Source organism: Ambystoma mexicanum, unplaced genomic scaffold (genome assembly GCF_040938575.1).
Source record: "Ambystoma mexicanum isolate Mex_15411 unplaced genomic scaffold, UKY_AmexF1_1 Mex_scaf84, whole genome shotgun sequence".
In the NCBI taxonomy this organism is placed as follows: domain Eukaryota; kingdom Metazoa; phylum Chordata; class Amphibia; order Caudata; family Ambystomatidae; genus Ambystoma; species Ambystoma mexicanum.
Genome location: NW_027182504.1, coordinates 94,286 through 118,136, shown reverse-complemented (window position 1 = coordinate 118,136; position 23,851 = coordinate 94,286). Strand labels below are relative to the sequence as shown.

The following is a 23,851-nucleotide window of genomic DNA, read 5'->3' as shown; positions in this document are numbered from 1 at the left end:
TTCCAGCGCGCGGCAATGGTGCAAGTCTAGACCCACACATTCTGTAATGGTGGCCATCTTGGGAGTAAAGATGGCCGCAACCCGTCTAATCGACCATCTATGCCACAGTGACCAAGGTCTCCGTAGGGGCGTGACAAGTAGAGAAGCAGTTACATTTTGCAGTATTTGTCCATTTGACAAAAGATTTGTTTTCCATGTTCCAAGATCTACATGTGATACGAAATGTATGAATTCTTGCAATGGAAACCTCACTGTATTTTACCAAGGAAGATAAAGGACATCTTTTGTACCCCTTATACTTATAAGGAGGGTTTGGTGGCTGAAAATGCATTGCTTTGATGGTGATTGCATGTTGCTTCCACTTTGTACATATTACTGAATAAATAAAGGTAAACATTTCAGAAATGGGGGTATAGCTCAGGGGTAGAGCATTTAACTGCAGATTAAAAAGTCCCTAGTTCAAATCTGGGTGCCCATTGTTCAACTGTTTTAACTGTACAAATATTTTTTAATTAAATAAATTGAAGTAAGCATTTACAATCTTAGCATTTTATGTAATGAGCAACACATTTCTACATTTGAAATACTCCTGATCATCACCTGAAACATAGGGTAAACACCATTAAGCTGTTTACGATTTCTTTGTATGATACAAGCTGTGTTTTACATTCACCCAAGTTCTACTGGTGATATTATCAGTTTGAAATAGTCCATTGGAAGCTCATATGAATGTTATAAAACTGTGGTGGAAACCAATAATATGCCCTTAATGAAATGTATTAATTTGTACAGCTGACCAGAAGTGCACTGATGTCATTAGTTCTACAAGTTCCGTACAGTCACCCACTCTATCACCTTTTTAAAAAAAGTGCAGTTTTCAGCATTCAAGGGTTTAACTCAGTGGTAGAGCATAGGAGTGCAGTTCAAGAAATCCCTGTTTCATAACCATATACCCTCGTCAATAGATCCTGTTAAAATGTTTTTCAACCCAATGTACTGTAAGAAACAAAAGGATATATCATCATTTCATATAAAAAACAATGAACAATTGGGTTTAACTATGCTCTTAGCACAAAATCAACAAACTGCAGTAGAGAAGCAGTTACGTTTTGCAGAATTTGTGCATTTGACAAAAGTTTTTTTTTCCATGTTCCAAGATCTACATGTGATACGAAATGTATGAATTCTTGCAATGGAAACCTCACTGTATTTTACCAAGGCAGATAAAGGACATCTTTTGTACCCCTTATACTTATAAGGAGGGTTTGGTGGCTGAAAATGCATTGCTTTGATGGTGATTGCATGTTGCTTCCACTTTGTACATATTACTGAATAAGTAAAGGTGAACATTTCAGAAATGGGGTTATAGCTCAGGGATAGAGCATTTCACTGCAGATCAAGAGGTCCCTAGTTCAAATCTGGGTGCCCCCTTATCCAACTGTTTTACCTGTAGAAATATTTTTTTAATTAGATAAATTGAAGTAAACATTTACAATCTTAGCATTTTATGTAATGAGCAACACATTTCTACATTTGAAATACTCCTGATCATCACCTGAAACATAGGGTAAACACCATTAAGATGTTTAGGATTTCTTCATATGATACAAGCTGTGCTTTACATTCACCCAAGTTCTACTGGTGATATGATCAGTTTGAAATAGTCCATTGGAAGCTCATATGAATGTTATAAAACTGTGGTGGAAACCAATAATATGCCCTTAATGAAATGTATTAATTTGTACTGCTGACCAGAAGTGCTCTGATGTCATTAGTTCTACAAGTTCCGTAGAGTCACCCAGTCTATCACCTTTTTAAAAAAGGGCAGTTTTCAACATTGAAGGGTTTATGTCAGTGGTAGAGCGTAGGAGTGTAGTTCAAGAAGTCCCTGTTTCATAACCATATACCCTCTTCAATAGATCCTGTTAAAATGTTTTTCAACCCAATGCACTGTAAGAAACAATAGGATATATCATCATTTCAAATACAAAACAATGAACCATTGGGTTTAACTATGCTCTTAGCACAAAATCACCAAACTGCAGTAGAGAAGCAGTTACATTTTGCAGTATTTGTCCATTTGACAAAAGATTTGTTTTCCATGTTCCAAGATCTACATGTGATATGAAATGTATGAATTCTTGCAATGGAAACCTCACTGTATTTTACAAAGGCAGATAAAGGACATCTTTTGTACCCCTTATACTTATAAGGAGGGTTTGGTGGCTGAAAATGCATTGCTTTGATGGTGATTGCATGTTGCTTCCACTTTGTACATATTACTGAATAAATAACGGTGAACATTTCAGAAATGGGGGTATAGCTCAGGGGTAGAGCATTTCCCTGCAGATCAAAAAGTCCCTAGTTCAAATCTGGGTGCCCCCTTGTCCAACTGTTTTACCTGTAGAAATATTTTTTTAATTAAATAAATTGAAGTAAGCATTTACAATCTTAGCATTTTATGTAATGAGCAACACATTTCTACATTTGAAATACTCCTGATCATCACCTGAAACATAGGGTAAACACCATTAAGCTGTTTAGGATTTCTTTGTATGATACAAGCTGTGTTTTACATTCACCCAAGTTCTACTGGTGATATGATTAGTTTGAAATAGTCCATTGGAAGCTCATATGAATGTTATAAAACTGTGGTGGAAACCAATAATATGCCCTTAATGAAATGTATTAATTTGTAGAGCTGACCAGAAGTGCACTGATGTCATTAGTTCTACAAGTTCCATACAGTCACCCACTCTATCACCTTTTGAAAAAATGGCAGTTTTCAGCATTCAAGGGTTTATGTCAGTGGTAGAGCGTAGGAGTGCTTTTCAAGAAGTCCCTGTTTCATAACCATATACCCTCTTCAATAGATCCTGTTAAAATGTTTTTCAACCCAATGCACTGTAAGAAACAATAGGATATATCATCATTTCATATACAAAACAATGAACAATTGGGTTTAACTATGCTCTTAGCACAAAATCAACAAACTGCAGTAGAGAAGCAGTTACATTTTGCATAATTTGAGCATTTGACAAAAGATTTTTTTTTCCATGTTCGAAGATCTACATGTGATACGAAATGTATGAATTCTTGCAATGGAAACCTCACTGTATTTTACCAAGGTAGATAAAGGACATCTTTTGTACCCCGTACACTTATAAGGAGGGTTTGGTGTCTGAAAATGCATTGCTTTGATGGTGATTGCATGTTGCTTCCACTTTGTACATATTACTGAATAAATAAAGGTGAATATTTCAGAAATGGGGGTATAGCTCAGGGGTAGAGCATTTCACTGCAGATCAAAAGGTCCCTAGTTCAAATTTGGGTGCCCCCCTTGTCCAACTGTTTTACCTGTAGAAATATTTTTTTAATTAAATACATTGAAGTAAACATTTACAATCTTAGCATTTTATGTAATGAGCAACACATTTCTACATTTGAAATGCTCCTGATCATCACCTGAAACATAGGGTAAACACCATTAAGCTGTTTAGGATTTCTTTGTATGATACAAGCTGTGTTTTACATTCACCCAAGTTCTACTGGTGATATTATCAGTTTGAAATAGTCCATTGGAAGCTCATATGAATGTTATAAAACTGTGGTGGAAACCAATAATATGCCCTTAATGAAATGTATTAATTTGTACAGCTGACCAGAAGTGCACTGATGTCATTAGTTCTACAAGTTCCATACAGTCACCCACTCTATCACCTTTTTAAAAAAAGTGCAGTTTTCAGCATTCAAGGGTTTAACTCAGTGGTAGAGCATAGGAGTGCAGTTCAAGAAATCCCTGTTTCATAACCATATACCCTCGTCAATAGATCCTGTTAAAATGTTTTTCAACCCAATGTACTGTGAGAAACAAAAGGATATATCATCATTTCATATAAAAAACAATGAACAATTGGGTTTAACTATGCTCTTAGCACAAAATCAACAAACTGCAGTAGAGAAGCAGTTACGTTTTGCAGAATTTGTGCATTTGACAAAAGTTTTTTTTTCCATGTTCCAAGATCTACATGTGATACGAAATGTATGAATTCTTGCAATGGAAACCTCACTGTATTTTACCAAGGCAGATAAATGACATCTTTTGTACCCCTTATACTTATAAGGAGGGTTTGGTGGCTGAAAATGCATTGCTTTGATGGTGATTGCATGTTGCTTCCACTTTGTACATATTACTGAATAAATAAAGGTGAACATTTCTGAAATGGGGGTATAGCTCAGGGGTAGAGCATTTCACTGCAGATCAAAAGGTCCCTAGTTCAAATTTGCGTGACCCCTTGTCCAACTGTTTTACCTGTAGAAATATTTTTTTAATTAAATACATTGAAGTAAACATTTACAATCTTAGCATTTTATGTAATGAGCAACACATTTCTACATTTGAAATACTCCTGATCATCACCTGAAACATAGGGTAAACACCATTAAGATGTTTAGGATTTCTTCATATGATACAAGCTGTGCTTTACATTCACCCAAGTTCTACTGGTGACATGATCAGTTTGAACTAGTCCATTGGAAGCTCATATGAATGTTATAAAACTGTGGTGGAAACCAATAATATGCCCTTAATGAAATGTATTAATTTTTACTGCTGACCAGAAGTGCTCTGATGTCATTAGTTCTACAAGTTCCATACAGTCACCCAGTCTATCACCTTTTTAAAAAAGGGCAGTTTTCAACATTGAAGGGTTTATGTCAGTGGTAGAGCATAGGAGTGCAGTTCAAGAAATCCCTGTTTCATAACCATATACCCTCGTCAATAGATCCTGTTAAAATGTTTTTCAACCCAATGTACTGTAAGAAACAAAAGGATATATCATCATTTCATATAAAAACAATGAACAATTGGGTCTAACTATGCTCTTAGCACAAAATCAACAAACTGCAGTAGAGAAGCAGTTACGTTTTGCAGAATTTGTGCATTTGACAAAAGTTTTTTTTTCCATGATCCAAGATCTACATGTGATACGAAATGTATGAATTCTTGCAATGGAAACCTCACTGTATTTTACCAAGGCAGATAAAGGACATCTTTTGTACCCCTTATACTTATAAGGAGGGTTTGGTGGCTGAAAATGCATTGCTTTGATGGTGATTGCATGTTGCTTCCACTTTGTACATATTACTGAATAAATAAAGGTGAACATTTCAGAAATGGGGGTATAGCTCAGGGGTAGAGCATTTCACTGCAGATCAAAAAGTCCCTAGTTCAAATCTGGGTGCCCCCTTGTCCAACTGCTTTACCTGTAGAAATATTTTTTTAATTAAATAAATTGAAGTAAGCATTTACAATCTTAGCATTTTATGTAATGAGCAACACATTTCTACATTTGAAATACTCCTGATCATCTCCTGAAACATAGGGTAAACACCATTAAGCTGTTTAGGATTTCTTTGTATGATACAGGCTGTGTTTTACATTCACCCAAGTTCTACTGGTGATATTATCAGTTTGAAATAGTCCATTGGAAGCTCATATGAATGTTATAAAACTGTGGTGGAAACCAATAATATGCCATTAATGAAATGTATTAATTTGTACAGCTGACCAGAAGTGCACTGATGTCATTAGTTCTACAAGTTCCATACAGTCACCCACTCTATCACCTTTTTAAAAAAAAGTGCAGTTTTCAGCATTCAAGGGTCTAACTCAGTGGTAGAGCATAGGAGTGCAGTTCAAGAAATCCCTGTTTCATAACCATATACCCTCGTCAATAGATCCTGTTAAAATGTTTTTCAACCCAATGTACTGTAAGAAACAAAAGGATATATCATCATTTCATATAAAAAACAATGAACAATTGGGTTTAACTATGCTCTTAGCACAAAATCAACAAACTGCAGTAGAGAAGCAGTTACGTTTTGCAGAATTTGTGCATTTGACAAAAGTTTTTTTTTCCATGTTCCAAGATCTACATGTGATACGAAATGTATGAATTCTTGCAATGGAAACCTCACTGTATTTTACCAAGGCAGATAAAGGACATCGTTTGTACCCCTTATACTTATAAGGAGGGTTTGGTGGCTGAAAATGCATTGCTTTGATGGTGATTGCATGTTGCTTCCACTTTGTACATATTACTGAATAAGTAAAGGTGAACATTTCAGAAATGGGGTTATAGCTCAGGGATAGAGCATTTCACTGCAGATCAAGAGGTCCCTAGTTCAAATCTGGGTGCCCCCTTATCCAACTGTTTTACCTGTAGAAATATTTTTTTAATTAGATAAATTGAAGTAAACATTTACAATCTTAGCATTTTATGTAATGAGCAACACATTTCTGCATTTGAAATACTCCTGATCATCACCTGAAACATAGGGTAAACACCATTAAGATGTTTAGGATTTCTTCATATGATACAAGCTGTGCTTTACATTCACCCAAGTTCTACTGGTGATATGATCAGTTTGAACTAGTCCATTGGAAGCTCATATGAATGTTATAAAACTGTGGTGGAAACCAATAATATGCCCTTAATGAAATGTATTAATTTGTACTGCTGACCAGAAGTGCTCTGATGTCATTAGTTCTACAAGTTCCGTAGAGTCACCCAGTCTATCACCTTTTTAAAAAAGGGCAGTTTTCAACATTGAAGGGTTTATGTCAGTGGTAGAGCGTAGGAGTGTAGTTCAAGAAGTCCCTGTTTCATAACCATATACCCTCTTCAATAGATCCTGTTAAAATGTTTTTCAACCCAATGCACTGTAAGAAACAATAGGATATATCATCATTTCATATACAAAACAATGAACAATTGGGTTTAACTATGCTCTTAGCACAAAATCACCAAACTGCAGTAGAGAAGCAGTTACATTTTGCAGTATTTGTCCATTTGACAAAAGATTTGTTTTCCATGTTCCAAGATCTACATGTGATACGAAATGTATGAATTCTTGCAATGGAAACCTCACTGTATTTTACCAAGGCAGATAAAGGACATCTTTTGTACCCCTTATACTTATAAGGAGGGTTTGGTGGCTGAAAATGCATTGCTTTGATGGTGATTGCATGTTGCTTCCACTTTGTACATATTACTGAATAAATAAAGGTGAACATTTCAGAAATGGGGGTATAGCTCAGGGGTAGAGCATTTCACTGCAGATCAAAAAGTCCCTAGTTCAAATCTGGGTGCCCCCTTGACCAACTGTTTTACCTGTAGAAATATTTTTTTTAATTAGATAAATTGAAGTAAGCATTTACAATCTTAGCATTTTATGTAATGAGCAACACATTTCTACATTTGAAATACCCCTGATCATCACCTGAAACATAGGGTAAACACCATTAAGCTGTTTAGGATTTCTTTGTATGATACAAGCTGTGTTTTACATTCACCCAAGTTCTACTGGTGATATTATCAGTTTGAAATAGTCCATTGGAAGCTCATATGAATGTTATAAAACTGTGGTGGAAACCAATAATATGCCCTTAATGAAATGTATTAATTTGTACAGCTGACCAGAAGTGCACTGATGTCATTAGTTCTACAAGTTCCGTACAGTCACCCACTCTATCACCTTTTTAAAAAAAGTGCAGTTTTCAGCATTCAAGGGTTTAACTCAGTGGTAGAGCATAGGAGTGCAGTTCATGAAATCCCTGTTTCATAACCATATACCCTCGTCAATAGATCCTGTTAAAATGTTTTTCAACCCAAAGTACTGTAAGAAACAAAAGGATATATCATCATTTCATATAAAAAACAATGAACAATTGGGTTTAACTATGCTCTTAGCACAAAATCAACAAACTGCAGTAGAGAAGCAGTTACGTTTTGCAGAATTTGTGCATTTGACAAAAGTTTTTTTTTCCATGTTCCAAGATCTACATGTGATACGAAATGTATGAATTCTTGCAATGGAAACCTCACTGTATTTTACCAAGGCAGATAAAGGACATTGTTTGTACCCCTTATACTTATAAGGAGGGTTTGGTGGCTGAAAATGCATTGCTTTGATGGTGATTGCATGTTGCTTCCACTTTGTACATATTACTGAATAAGTAAAGGTGAACATTTCAGATATGGGGTTATAGCTCAGGGATAGAGCATTTCACTGCAGATCAAGAGGTCCCTAGTTCAAATCTGGGTGCCCCCTTATCCAACTGTTTTACCTATAGAAATATTTTTTTAATTAGATAAATTGAAGTAAACATTTACAATCTTAGCATTTTATGTAATGAGCAACACATTTCTACATTTGAAATACTCCTGATCATCACCTGAAACATAGGGTAAACACCATTAAGATGTTTAGGATTTCTTCATATGATACAAGCTGTGCTTCACATTCACCCAAGTTCTACTGGTGATATGATCAGTTTGAACTAGTCCATTGGAAGCTCATATGAATGTTATAAAACTGTGTTGGAAACCAATAATATGCCCTTAATGAAATGTATTAATTTGTACTGCTGACCAGAAGTGCTCTGATGTCATTAGTTCTACAAGTTCCGCAGAGTCACCCAGTCTATCACCTTTTTAAAAAAGGGGCAGTTTTCAACATTGAAGGGTTTATGTCAGTGGTAGAGTGTAGGAGTGTAGTTCAAGACGTCCCTGTTTCATAACCATATACCCTCTTCAATAGATTCTGTTAAAATGTTTTTCAACCCAATGCACTGTAAGAAACAATAGGATATATCATCATTTCATATACAAAACAATGAACAATTGGGTTTAACTATGCTCTTAGCACAAAATCACCAAACTGCAGTAGAGAAGCAGTTACATTTTGCAGTATTTGTCCATTTGACAAAAGATTTGTTTTCCATGTTCCAAGATCTACATGTGATATGAAATGTATGAATTCTTGCAATGGAAACCTCACTGTATTTTACCAAGGCAGATAAAGGACATCTTTTGTACCCCTTATACTTATAAGGAGGGTTTGGTGGCTGAAAATGCATTGCTTTGATGGTGATTGCATGTTGCTTCCACTTTGTACATATTACTGAATAAATCAAGGTGTACATTTCAGAAATGGGGGTATAGCTCAGGGGTAGAGCATTTCACTGCAGATCAAAAAGTCCCTAGTTCAAATCTGGGTGCCCCCTTGTCCAACTGTTTTACCTGTAGAAATATTTTTTTAATTAAATAAATTGAAGTAAGCATTTACAATCTTAGCATTTTATGTAATGAGCAACACATTTCTACATTTGAAATACTCCTGATCATCACCTGAAACATAGGGTAAACACCATTAAGCTGTTTAGGATTTCTTTGTATGATACAAGCTGTGTTTTACATTCACCCAAGTTCTACTGGTGATATGATTAGTTTGAAATAGTCCATTGGAAGCTCATATGAATGTTATAAAACTGTGGTGGAAACCAATAATATGCCCTTAATGAAATGTATTAATTTGTACAGCTGACCAGAAGTGCACTGATGTCATTAGTTCTACAAGTTCCATACAGTCACCCACTCTATCACCTTTTTAAAAAAGGGCAGCGTAGGAGTGCTTTTCAAGAAGTCCCTGTTTCATAACCATATACCCTCTTCAATAGATCCTGTTAAAATGTTTTTCAACCCAATGCACTGTAAGAAACAATAGGATATATCATCATTTCATATACAAAACAATGAACAATTGGGTTTAACTATGCTCTTAGCACAAAATCAACAGACTGCAGTAGAGAAGCAGTTACATTTTGCATAATGTGAACATTTGACAAAAGATTTTTTTTTCCATGTTCGAAGATCTACATGTGATACGAAATGTATGAATTCTTGCAATGGAAACCTCACTGTATTTTACCAAGGTAGATAAAGGACATCTTTTGTACCCCGTACACTTATAAGGAGGGTTTGGTGTCTGAAAATGCATTGCTTTGATGGTGATTGCATGTTGCTTCCACTTTGTACATATTACTGAATAAATAAAGGTGAACATTTCAGAAATGGGGGTATAGCTCAGGGGTAGAGCATTTCACTGCAGATCAAAAGGTCCCTAGTTCAAATTTGGGTGCCCCCTTGTCCAACTGTTTTACCTGTAGAAATATTTTTTTAATTAGATAAATTGAAGTAAACATTTACAATCTTAGCATTTTATGTAATGAGCAACACGTTTCTGCATTTGAAATACTCCTGATCATCACCTGAAACATAGGGTAAACACCATTAAGATGTTTAGGATTTCTTCATATGATACAAGCTGTGCTTTACATTCACCCAAGTTCTACTGGTGATATGATCAGTTTGAACTAGTCCATTGGAAGCTCATATGAATGTTATAAAACTGTGGTGGAAACCAATAATATGCCCTTAATGAAATGTATTCATTTGTACTGCTGACCAGAAGTGCTCTGATGTCATTAGTTCTACAAGTTCCGTAGAGTCACCCAGTCTATCACCTTTTTAAAAAAGGGCAGTTTTCAACATTGAAGGGTTTATGTCAGTGGTAGAGCGTAGGAGTGTAGTTCAAGAAGTCCCTGTTTCATAACCATATACCCTCTTCAATAGATCCTGTTAAAATGTTTTTCAACCCAATGCACTGTAAGAAACAATAGGATATATCATCATTTCATATACAAAACAATGAACAATTGGGTTTAACTATGCTCTTAGCACAAAATCACCAAACTGCAGTAGAGAAGCAGTTACATTTTGCAGTATTTGTCCATTTGACAAAAGATTTGTTTTCCATGTTCCAAGATCTACATGTGATACGAAATGTATGAATTCTTGCAATGGAAACCTCACTGTATTTTACCAAGGCAGATAAAGGACATCTTTTGTACCCCTTATACTTATAAGGAGGGTTTGGTGGCTGAAAATGCATTGCTTTGATGGTGATTGCATGTTGCTTCCACTTTGTACATATTACTGAATAAATAAAGGTGAACATTTCAGAAATGGGGGTATAGCTCAGGGGTAGAGCATTTCACTGCAGATCAAAAAGTCCCTAGTTCAAATCTGGGTGCCCCCTTGTCCAACTGTTTTACCTGTAGAAATATTTTTTTAATTAAATAAATTGAAGTAAGCATTTACAATCTTAGCATTTTATGTAATGAGCAACACATTTCTACATTTGAAATACTCCTGATCATCACCTGAAACATAGGGTAAACACCATTAAGCTGTTTAGGATTTCTTTGTATGATACAAGCTGTGTTTTACATTCACCCAAGTTCTACTGGTGATATTATCAGTTTGAAATAGTCCATTGGAAGCTCATATGAATGTTATAAAACTGTGGTGGAAACCAATAATATGCCCTTAATGAAATGTATTAATTTGTACAGCTGACCAGAAGTGCACTGATGTCATTAGTTCTACAAGTTCCATACAGTCACCCACTCTATCACCTTTTTAAAAAAAAGTGCAGTTTTCAGCATTCAAGGGTTTAACTCAGTGGTAGAGCATAGGAGTGCAGTTCAAGAAATCCCTGTTTCATAACCATATACCCTCGTCAATATATCCTGTTAAAATGTTTTTCAACCCAATGTACTGTAAGAAACAAAAGGATATATCATCATTTCATATAAAAAACAATGAACAATTGGGTTTAACTATGCTCTTAGCACAAAATCAACAAACTGCAGTAGAGAAGCAGTTACGTTTTGCAGAATTTGTGCATTTGACAAAAGTTTTTTTTTCCATGTTCCAAGATCTACATGTGATACAAAATGTATGAATTCTTGCAATGGAAACCTCACTGTATTTTACCAAGGCAGATAAAGGACATCTTTTGTACCCCTTATACTTATAAGGAGGGTTTGGTGGCTGAAAATGCATTGCTTTGATGGTGATTGCATGTTGCTTCCACTTTGTACATATTACTGAATAAATAAAGGTGAACATTTCGGAAATGGGGGTATAGCTCAGGGGTAGAGCATTTCACTCCAGATCAAAAAGTCCCTAGTTCAAATCTGGGTGCCCCCTTGTCCAACTGTTTTACCTGTAGAAATATTTTTTTAATTAAATAAATTGAAGTAAGCATTTACAATCTTAGCATTTTATGTAATGAGCAACACATTTCTACATTTGAAATACTCCTGATCATCACCTGAAACATAGGGTAAACACCATTAAGCTGTTTAGGATTTCTTTGTATGATACAAGCTGTGTTTTACATTCACCCAAGTTCTACTGGTGATATTATCAGTTTGAAATAGTCCATTGGAAGCTCATATGAATGTTATAAAACTGTGGTGGAAACCAATAATATGCCCTTAATGAAATGTATTAATTTGTACTGCTGACCAGAAGTGCTCTGATGTGATTAGTTCTACAAGTTCCGTAGAGTCACCCAGTCTATCACCTTTTTAAAAAAGGGCAGTTTTCAACATTGAAGGGTTTATGTCAGTGGTAGAGCGTAGGAGTGTAGTTCAAGAAGTCCCTGTTTCATAACCATATACCCTCTTCAATAGATCCTGTTAAAATGTTTTTCAACCCAATGCACTGTAAGAAACAATAGGATATATCATCATTTCATATACAAAACAATGAACAATTGGGTTTAACTATACTCTTAGCACAAAATCACCAAACTGCAGTAGAGAAGCAGTTACATTTTGCAGTATTTGTCCATTTGACAAAAGATTTGTTTTCCATGTTCCAAGATCTACATGTGATACGAAATGTATGAATTCTTGCAATGGAAACCTCACTGTATTTTACCAAGGCAGATAAAGGACATCTTTTGTACCCCTTATACTTATAAGGAGGGTTTGGTGGCTGAAAATGCATTGCTTTGATGGTGATTGCATGTTGCTTTCACTTTGTACATATTACTGAATAAATAAAGGTGAACATTTCAGAAATGGGGGTATAGCTCAGGGGTAGAGCATTTCACTGCAGATCAAAAAGTCCCTAGTTCAAATCTGGGTGCCCCCTTGTCCAACTGTTTTACCTGTAGAAATATTTTTTTAATTAAATAAATTGAAGTAAGCATTTACAATCTTAGCATTTTATGTAATGAGCAACACATTTCTACATTTGAAATACTCCTGATCATCACCTGAAACATAGGGTAAACACCATTAAGCTGTTTAGGATTTCTTTGTATGATACAAGCTGTGTTTTACATTCACCCAAGTTCTACTGGTGATATTATCAGTTTGAAATAGTCCATTGGAAGCTCATATGAATGTTATAAAACTGTGGTGGAAACCAATAATATGCCCTTAATGAAATGTATTAATTTGTACAGCTGACCAGAAGTGCACTGATGTCATTAGTTCTACAAGTTCCATACAGTCACCCACTCTATCACCTTTTTAAAAAAGGACAGCTTTCAGCATTCAAGGGTTTATGTCAGTGGTAGAGCGTGGGAGTGCTTTTCAAGAAATTCCTGTTTCATAACCATATACCCTCGTCAATAGATCCTGTTAAAATGTTTTTCAACCCAATGTACTGTAAGAAACAATAGGATATATCATCATTTCATATACAAAACAATGAACAATTGGGTTTAACTATGCTCTTAGCACAAAATCAACAAACTGCAGTAGAGAAGCAGTTACATTTTGCAGAATTTGTGCATTTGACAAAAGATTTTTTTTCCATGTTCCAAGATCTACATGTGATACGAAATGTATGAATTCTTGCAATGGAAACCTCACTGTATTTTACCAAGGCAGATAAAGGACATCCTTCGCACCCCATATACTTATAAGGAAGGTTTGGTGGCTGAAAATGCATTGCATTGATGGTGATTGCATGTTGCTTCCACTTTGTACATATTACTGAATAAATAAAAGTGAACATTTCAAAAATGGTGGTATAGCTCAGGGGTAGAGCATTTCACTGCAGATCAAAAGGTCCCTAGTTCAAATCTGGGTGCCCCTTGTCCAACTGTTTTACCTGTAGAAATATTTTTTTAATTAAATACATTGAAGTAAACATTTACAATCTTAGCATTTTATGTAATGAGCAACACATTTCTACATTTGAAATACTCCTGATCATCACCTGAAACATAGGGTAAACACCATTAAGCTGTTTAGGATTTCTTCATATGATACAAGCTGTGTTTTACATTCACCCAAGTTCTACTGGTGATATGACCAGTTTAAAACAGTCCATTGGAAGCTCATATGAATGTTATAAAACTGTGGTGGAAACCAATAATATGCCCTTAATGAAATGTATTAATTTGTACAGATGACCAGAAGTGCACTGATGTCATTAGTTCTACAAGTTCCATAAAGTCACCCACTCTATCACCTTTTTAAAAAAGGGCAGTTTTCAACATTGAAGGGTTTATGTCAGTGGTAGAGAGTAGGAGTGTAGTTCAAGAAATCCCTGTTTCATAACCATATACTCTCTTCAATAGATCCTGTTAAAATGTTTTTCAACCCAATGCACTGCAAGAAACACTAGGATATATCATCATTTCACATACAAAACAATGAACAATTGGGTTTAACTATGCTCTTAGCACAACATCAACATACTGCAGTAGAGAAGCAGTTACATTTTGCAGAATTTGTGCATTTGACAAAAGATTTTTTTTCCGTGTTCCAAGATCTACATGTGATACGAAATGTATGAATTCTTGCAATGGAAACCTCACTGTATTGTACCAAGGCAGATAAAGGACATCCTTCGCACCCCATATACATATACAAGCTGTGTTTTACATTCACCCAAGTTCTACTGGTGATATTTTCAGTTTGAAATAGTCCATTGGAAGCTCATATGAATGTTATAAAACTGTGGTGGAAACCAATAATATGCCCTTAATGAAATGTATTAATTTGTACAGATGATCAAAAGTGCACTGATGTCATTAGTTCTACAAGTTCCATACAGTCACCCACTCTATCACCTTTTTAAAAAAGGGCAGTTTTCAACATTGAAGGGTTTATGTCAGTGCTAGAGCGTAGGAGTGTAGTTCAAGAAGTCCCTGTTTTATAACCATATACCCTCTTCAATAGATCCTGTTATAATGTTTTTCAACCCAATGCACTGTAAGAAACAATAGGATATATCATCATTTCATATACAAAACAATGAACAATTTGGTTTAACTATGCTCTTAGCACAACATCAACAAACTGGAGTAGAGAAGCAGTTACATTTTGCAGAATTTGTGCATTTGACAAAAGATTTTTTTTCCATGTTCCAAGATCTACATGTGATACGAAATGTATGAATTCTTGCAATGGAAACCTCACTGTATTTTACCAAGGCAGATAAAGGACATCTATTGTACCCCTTATACTTATAAGGAGGGTTTGGTGGCTGAAAATGCATTGCTTTGATGGTGATTGCATGTTGCTTCCACTTTGTACATATTACTGAATAAATAAAGGTGAACATTTCAGAAATGGGGGTATAGCTCAGTGGTAGAGCATTTGACTGCAGATCAGGAGGTCCCTAGTTCAAATCTGGGTGTCCCCTTGTTCAACAGTTTTACCTGTAGAAATATTTTTTTAATTAAATAAATTGAAGAAAACATTTACAATCTTAGCATTTTATGTAATGAGCAACACATTTCTACATTTGAAATACTCCTGATCATCTCCTGAAACATAGGGTAAACACCATTAAGATGTTTAGGATTTCTTCATATGATACAAGCTGTGCTTTACATTCACCCAAGTTCTACTGGTGATATGATCAGTTTGAACTATTCCATTGGAAGCTCATATGAATGTTATAAAACTGTGGTGGAAACCAATAATATGCCCTTAATGAAATGTATTAATTTGTACTGCTGACCAGTAGTGCTCTGATGTCATTAGTTCTACAAGTTCCGTAGAGTCACCCAGTCTATCACCTTTTTAAAAAAGGGCAGTTTTCAACATTGAAGGGATTATGTCAGTGGTAGAGCGTAGGAGTGTAGTTCAAGAAGTCATGTTTCATAACCATATACCCTCTTCAATAGATCCTGTTAAAATGTTTTTCAACCCAATGCACTGTAAGAAACACTAGGATATATCATCATTTCATATACAAAACAATGAACAATTGGGTTTAACTATGCTCTTAGCACAAAATCACCAAACTGCAGTAGAGAAACAGTTACATTTTGCAGAATGTGTGCATTTGACACAAGTTTTTTTTCCATGTTCCAAGATCTACATGTGATACGAAATGTATGAATTCTTGCAATGGAAACCTCACTGTATTTTACCAAGGCAGATAAAGGACATCTTTTGTACCCCTTATACTTATAAGGAGGGTTTGGTGGCTGAAAATGCATTGCTTTGATGGTGATTGCATGTTGCTTCCACTTTGTACATAATACTGAATAAATAAAGGTGAACATTTCAGAAATGTGGGTATAGCTCAGGGGTAGAGCATTTCACTGCAGATCAAAAGGTCCCTAGTTCAAATCTGGGTGCCCCCTTGTCCAACTATTTTACCTCTAGAAAAAAACATTTACAATCTTATCATTTGATGTAATGAGCAACACATTTCTACATTTGAAATACTCCTGATCATCACCTGAAACATAGGGTAAACACCATTACGCTGTTTAGGATTTCTTCATATGATACAAGCTGTGTTTTACATTCACCCAAGTTCTACTGGTGATATTATCAGTTTGAAATGGTCCATTGGAAGCTCATATGAATGTTATAAAACTGTGGTGGAAACCAATAAAATGCCCTTAATGAAATGTATTAATTTGTACAGATGACCAGAAGTGCACTGATGTCATTAGTTCTACAAGTTCCATACAGTCACCCACTCTATCACCTTTTTAAAAAAGGGCAGTTTTCAACATTCAAGGGTTTATGTCAGTGGTAGAGCGTAGGAGTGTAGTTCAAGAAGTCCCTGTTTCATAACCATATACCCTCTTCAATAGATCCTGTTAAAATGTTTTTCAACCCAATGCACTGTAAGAAACAATAGGATATATCATCATTTCATATACAAAACAATGAACAATTGGGTTTAACTATGCTCTTAGCACAAAATCAACAAACTGCAGTAGAGAAGCAGTTACATTTTGCAGAATTTGTGCATTTGACAAAAGATTTCCTTTCCATGTTCCAAGATCTACATGTGATACGAAATGTATGAATTCTTGCAATGGAAACCTCACTGTATTTTACCAAGGCAGATAAAGGACATCCGCCCCACCCCATATACATATAAGGAGGGTTTGGGGCTGAAAATGCATTGCTTTGATGTTGATTGCATGTTGCTTGCACTTTGTACATATTACTGAATTAATAAAGGTGAATTTTTCAGAACAGGGCGTATAGCTCAGTGGTAGAGCATTTGACTGCAGATCAAGAAGTCCCTAGTTCAAATCTGGGTGCCCCCTTGTTCAAGTGTTTACCCGTAGAAAAAAACATTTACAATCTTAGCATTTGATGTAATGAGCAACACATTTTTACATTTGAAATACTCCTGATCATCTCCTGAAATTTAGGGTAAACACCATGAAACTGTTTAGGATTTCTTCATATGATACAAGCTGTGTTTTACATTCACCCAAGTTCTACTGGTGATATTATCAGTTTGAAATAGTCCATTGGAAGCTCATATGAATGTTATAAAACTGTGGTGGAAACCAATAATATGCCCTTAAAGAAATGTATTAATTTGTACAGCTGACCAGAAGTGCACTGATGTCATTAGTTCTACAAGTTCCATACAGTCACCCACTCTATCACCTTTTTAAAAAATGGCAGTTTTCAACATTCAAGGGTTTATGTCAGTGGTAGAGCGTAGGAGTGTAGTTCAAGAAGTCCTGTTTCATAACCATATACCCTCTTCAATAGATCCTGTTAAAATGTTTTTCAACCCAATGCACTGTAAGAAACAATAGGATATATCATAATTTCATATACAAAACAATGAACAATTGGGTTTAACTATGCTCTTAACACAAAATCAACAAACTGCAGTAGAGAAGCAGTTACATTTTGTAGAATGTGTGCATTTGACAAAAGATTTTTTTCCATGTTCCAAGATCTACATGTGATACGAAATGTATGAATTCTTGCAATGGAAACCTCACTGTATTTTACCAAGGCAGATAAAGTACATCCTTTGCACCCCATATACTTATAAGGAGGGTTTGGTGGCTGAAATTGCATTACTTTGATGGTGATTGCATGTTGCTTGCACTTAGTACATATTACTGAATTAATAAAGGTAAACTTTTCAGAATTGGGGGTATAGCTCAGTGGTAGAGCATTTGACTGCAGATCAAGAGGTCTCTAGTTCAAGTCTGGGTGCCCCCTTGTTCATCTGTTTTACCTGTAGAAAAAAACATTTACAATCTTAGCATTTTATGTAATGAGCAACACATTTCTACATTTGAAATACTCCTGATCATCTCCTTACACATAGGGTAAACACTATGAAACTGTTTAGGATTTCCTCATATGATACAAGCTGTGTTTTACATTCACCCAAGTTCTACTGGTGATATTTTCAGTTTGAAATAGTCCATTGGAAGCTCATATGAATGTTATAAAACTGTGGTGGAAACCAATAATATGCCCTTAATGAAATGTATTAATTTGTACAGCTGACCAGAAGTGCACTGATGTCATTAGTTTTGCAAGTTCCATACAGTCACCCACTCTATCACCATTTTAAAAAAAGGGCAGTTTTCAGCATTCAAGGGTTTAACTCAGTGGTAGAGCATAGGAGTGCAGTTCAAGAAATCCCTGTTTCATAACCATACACCCTCGTCAATAGATCCTGTTAAAATCTTTTTCAACCCAATGTACTGTAAGAAACAAAAGGATATATCATCATTTAAATAAAAAACAATGAACAATTGGGTTTAACTATGCTCTTAGCACAAAATCAACAAACTGCAGTAGAGAAGCAGTTACGTTTTGCAGAATTTGTGCATTTGACGAAAGTTTTTTTTTCCATGTTCCAAGATCTACATGTGATACGAAATGTATGAATTCTTGCAATGGAAACCTCACTGTATTTTACCAAGGCAGATAAAGGACATCTTTTGTACCCCTTATACTTATAAGGAGGGTTTGGTGGCTGAAAATGCAATGCTTTGATGGTGATTGCATGTTGCTTCCACTTTGTACATATTGCTGAATAAGTAAAGGTGAACATTTCAGAAATGGGGTTATAGCTCAGGGATAGAGCATTTCACTGCAGATCAAGAGGTCCCTAGTTCAAATCTGGGTGCCCCCTTATCCAACTATTTTACCTGTAGAAATATCTTTTTAATTAAATAAATTGAAGTAAACATTTACAATCTTAGCTTTTTATGTAATGAGCAACACATTTCAACATTTGAAATACTCCTGATCATCACCTGAAACATAGGGTAAACACCATTAAGATGGTTAGGATTTCTTCATATGATACAAGCTGTGCTTTACATTCACCCAAGTTCTACTGGTGATATGATCAGTTTGAACTATTCCATTGGAAGCTCATATGAATGTTATAAAACTGTGGTGGAAACCAATAATATGCCCTTAATGAAATGTATTACTTTGTACTGCTGACCAGAAGTGCTCTGATGTCATTAGTTCTACAAGTTCCGTAGAGTCACCCAGTCTATCACCTTTTTAAAAAAGGGCAGTTTTCAACATTGAAGGGATTATGTCAGTGGTAGAGCGTAGGAGTGTAGTTCAAGAAGTCCCTGTTTCATAACCATATACCCTCTTCAATAGATCCTGTTAAAATGTTTTTCAACCCAATGCACTGTAAGAAACACTAGGATATATCATCATTTCATATACAAAACAATGAACAATTGGGTTTAACTATGCTCTTAGCACAAAATCACCAAACTGCAGTAGAGAAACAGTTACATTTTGCAGAATGTGTGCATTTGACAAAAGTTTTTTTTCCATGTTCCAAGATCTACATGTGATACGAAATGTATGAATTCTTGCAATGGAAACCTCACTGTATTTTACCAAGGCAGATAAAGGACATCTTTTGTACCCCTTATACTTATAAGGAGGGTTTGGTGGCTGAAAATGCATTGCTTTGATGGTGATTGCATGTTGCTTCCACTTTGTACATATTACTGAATAAATAAAGGTGAACATTTCAGAAATGGGGGTATAGCTCAGTGGTAGAGCATTTGACTGCAGATCAGGAGGTCCCTAGTTCAAATCTGGGTGTCCCCTTGTTCAACAGTTTTACCTGTAGAAATATTTTTTTAATTAAATAAATTGAAGAAAACATTTACAATCTTAGCATTTTATGTAATGAGCAACACATCTCTACATTTGAAATACTCCTGAAACATAGGGTAAACACCATGAAACTGTTTAGGATTTCTTCATATGATACAAGCTGTGTTTTACATTCACCCAAGTTCTACTGGTTATATTATCAGTTTGAAATAGTCCATTGGAAGCTCATATGAATGTTATAAAACTGTTGTGGAAACCAATAATATGCCCTTAATTAAATGTATTAATTTGTACAGCTGACCAGAAGTGCACTGATGTCATTAGTTCTACAAGTTCCATACAGTCACCCACTCTATCACCTTTTTAAAAAAGGGCAGTTTTCAGCATTCAAGGGTTTAACTGAGTGGTAGAGCATAGGAGTGCAGTTCAAGAAGTCCCTGTTTCATAACCATATACCCTCGTCAATAGATCATGTTAAAATGTTTTTCAACCCAATGCACTGTAAGAAACAATAAGATATATCATCATTTCATATACAAAACAATGAACAATTGGGTTTAACTATACTCTTAGCACAAAATCAACAAACTGCAGTAGAGAAGCAGTTACATTTTGCAGAATTTGTGCATTTGACAAAAGTTTTTTTTCCATGTTCCAAGATCTACATGTGATACGAAATGTATGAATTCTTGCAATGGAAACCTCACTGTATTTTACCAAGGCAGATAAAGGACATCATTCGCACCCCACATACTTATAAGGAGGGTTTGGTGGCTGAAAATGCATTGCTTTGATGGTGATTGTATGTTGCTTCCACTTTATACATATTACTGAATAAATAAAGGTGAACATTTCAGAAATGGGGTTATAGCTCAGTGGTAGAGCATTTGACTGCAGATCAAGAGGTCCCTAGTTCAAATATGGGTCCCCCCTTGTTCAACTGTTTTACCTGTAGAAATATTTTTTAATTAAATAAATTGAAAACATTTACAATCTTAGCATTTTATGTAATGAGCAACATATTTCTACATTTGAAATACTCCTGATCATCTCCTGAAACATAGAGTAAACACAATGAAACTGTTTAGGATTTCTTCATATGATACAAGCTGTGTTTTACATTCACCCAAGTTCTACTGGTGATATTATCAGTTTGAAATAGTCCATTGGAAGCTCATATGAATGTTATAAAACTGTGGTGGAAACCAATAATATGCCCTTAATGAAATGTATTAATTTGTACAGCTGACCAGAAGTGCACTGATGTCATTAGTTCTACAAGTTCCATACAGTCACCCACTCTATCACCTTTTTAAAAAAGGGCAGTTTTCAGCATTCAAGGGTTTATGTCAGTGGTAGAGCGTGGGAGTGCTTTTCAAATTTCAAGAAGTTCCTGTTTCATAACCATATACCCCCTTCAATAGATCGTGTTAAAATGTTTTTCAACCCAATGCACTGTAAGAAACAATAGGATATATCATCATTTCATATACAAAACAATGAACAATTGGGTTTAACTATGCTCTTAGCACAAAATCAACAAACTGCAGTAGAGAAGCAGTTACATTTTGCAGAATTTGTGCATTTGACAAAAGATTTTTTTTCCATGTTCCAAGATCTACATGTGATACGAAATGTATGAATTCTTGCAATGGAAACCTCACTGTATTTTACCAAGGCAGATAAAGGACATCCTTCGCACCCCATATACTTATAAGGAAGGTTTGGTGGCTGAAAATGCATTGCATTGATGGTGATTGCATGTTGCTTCCACTTTGTACATATTACTGAATAAATAAAAGTGAACATTTCAAAAATGGGGGTATAGCTCAGGGGTAGAGCATTTCACTGCAGATCAAAAGGTCCCTAGTTCAAATATGGGTGCCCCTTGTCCAACTGTTTTACCTGTAGAAATATTTTTTTAATTAAATACATTGAAGTAAACATTTACAATCTTAGCATTTTATGTAATGAGCAACACATTTCTACATTTGAAATACTCCTGATCATCACCTGAAACATAGGGTAAACACCATTAAGCTGTTTAGGATTTCTTCATATGATACAAGCTGTGTTTTACATTCACCCAAGTTCTACTGGTGATATGACCAGTTTAAAACAGTCCATTGGAAGCTCATATGAATGTTATAAAACTGTGGTGGAAACCAATAATATGCCCTTAATGAAATGTATTAATTTGTACAGATGACCAGAAGTGCACTGATGTCATTAGTTCTACAAGTTCCATAAAGTCACCCACTCTATCACCTTTTTAAAAAAGGGCAGTTTTCAACATTGAAGGGTTTATGTCAGTGGTAGAGAGTAGGAGTGTAGTTCAAGAAATCCATGTTTCATAACCATATACTCTCTTCAATAGATCCTGTTAAAATGTTTTTCAACCCAATGCACTGCAAGAAACAATAGGATATATCATCATTTCACATACAAAACAATGAACAATTGGGTTTAACTATGCTCTTAGCACAACATCAACAAACTGCAGTAGAGAAGCAGTTACATTTTGCAGAATTTGTGCATTTGACAAAAGATTTTTTTTCCGTGTTCCAAGATCTACATGTGATACGAAATGTATGAATTCTTGCAATGGAAACCTCACTGTATTGTACCAAGGCAGATAAAGGACATCCTTCGCACCCCATATACATATACAAGCTGTGTTTTACATTCACCCAAGTTCTACTGGTGATATTTTCAGTTTGAAATAGTCCATTGGAAGCTCATATGAATGTTATAAAACTGTGGTGGAAACCAATAATATGCCCTTAATGAAATGTATTAATTTGTACAGATGACCAAAAGTGCACTGATGTCATTAGTTCTACAAGTTCCATACAGTCACCCACTCTATCACCTTTTTAAAAAAGGGCAGTTTTCAACATTGAAGGGTTTATGTCAGTGGTAGAGCGTAGGAGTGTAGTTCAAGAAGTCCCTGTTTTATAACCATATACCCTCTTCAATAGATCCTGTTATAATGTTTTTCAACCCAATGCACTGTAAGAAACAATAGGATATATCATCATTTCATATACAAAACAATGAACAATTTGGTTTAACTATGCTCTTAGCACAACATCAACAAACTGGAGTAGAGAAGCAGTTACATTTTGCAGAATTTGTGCATTTGACAAAAGATTTTTTTTCCATGTTCCAAGATCTACATGTGATACGAAATGTATGAATTCTTGCAATGGAAACCTCACTGTATTTTACCAAGGCAGATAAAGGACATCTTTTGTACCCCTTATACTTATAAGGAGGGTTTGGTGGCTGAAAATGCATTGCTTTGATGGTGATTGCATGTTGCTTCCACTTTGTACATATTACTGAATAAATAAAGGTGAACATTTCAGAAATGGGGGTATAGCTCAGTGGTAGAGCATTTGACTGCAGATCAGGAGGTCCCTAGTTCAAATCTGGGTGTCCCCTTGTTCAACAGTTTTACCTGTAGAAATATTTTTTTAATTAAATAAATTGAAGAAAACATTTACAATCTTAGCATTTTATGTAATGAGCAACACATTTCTACATTTGAAATACTCCTGATCATCTCCTGAAACATAGGGTAAACACCATTAAGATGTTTAGGATTTCTTCATATGATACAAGCTGTGCTTTACATTCACCCAAGTTCTACTGGTGATATGATCAGTTTGAACTATTCCATTGGAAGCTCATATGAATGTTATAAAACTGTGGTGGAAACCAATAATATGCCCTTAATGAAATGTATTAATTTGTACTGCTGACCAGTAGTGCTCTGATGTCATTAGT

The 23,851-nt window shown here is 35.3% G+C and overlaps 4 non-coding genes across 4 annotated transcripts; all 4 read left to right on the top strand.

Annotated features, from left to right (window-relative positions):
• The first annotated feature begins 15,293 nt into the window (after nt 1-15,293).
• Nucleotides 15,294-15,365, top strand: TRNAC-GCA (transfer RNA cysteine (anticodon GCA)). Its single transcript has one exon. It is a non-coding gene; the product is annotated as a tRNA-Cys (tRNA).
• A 2,732-nt stretch (nt 15,366-18,097) lies between these two features.
• TRNAC-GCA (transfer RNA cysteine (anticodon GCA)) lies at nt 18,098-18,169 on the top strand. Its single transcript has one exon. It is a non-coding gene; the product is annotated as a tRNA-Cys (tRNA).
• A 1,809-nt stretch (nt 18,170-19,978) lies between these two features.
• TRNAC-GCA (transfer RNA cysteine (anticodon GCA)) lies at nt 19,979-20,050 on the top strand. Its single transcript has one exon. It is a non-coding gene; the product is annotated as a tRNA-Cys (tRNA).
• A 3,384-nt stretch (nt 20,051-23,434) lies between these two features.
• Nucleotides 23,435-23,506, top strand: TRNAC-GCA (transfer RNA cysteine (anticodon GCA)). Its single transcript has one exon. It is a non-coding gene; the product is annotated as a tRNA-Cys (tRNA).
• Nucleotides 23,507-23,851: the final 345 nt, after the last annotated feature.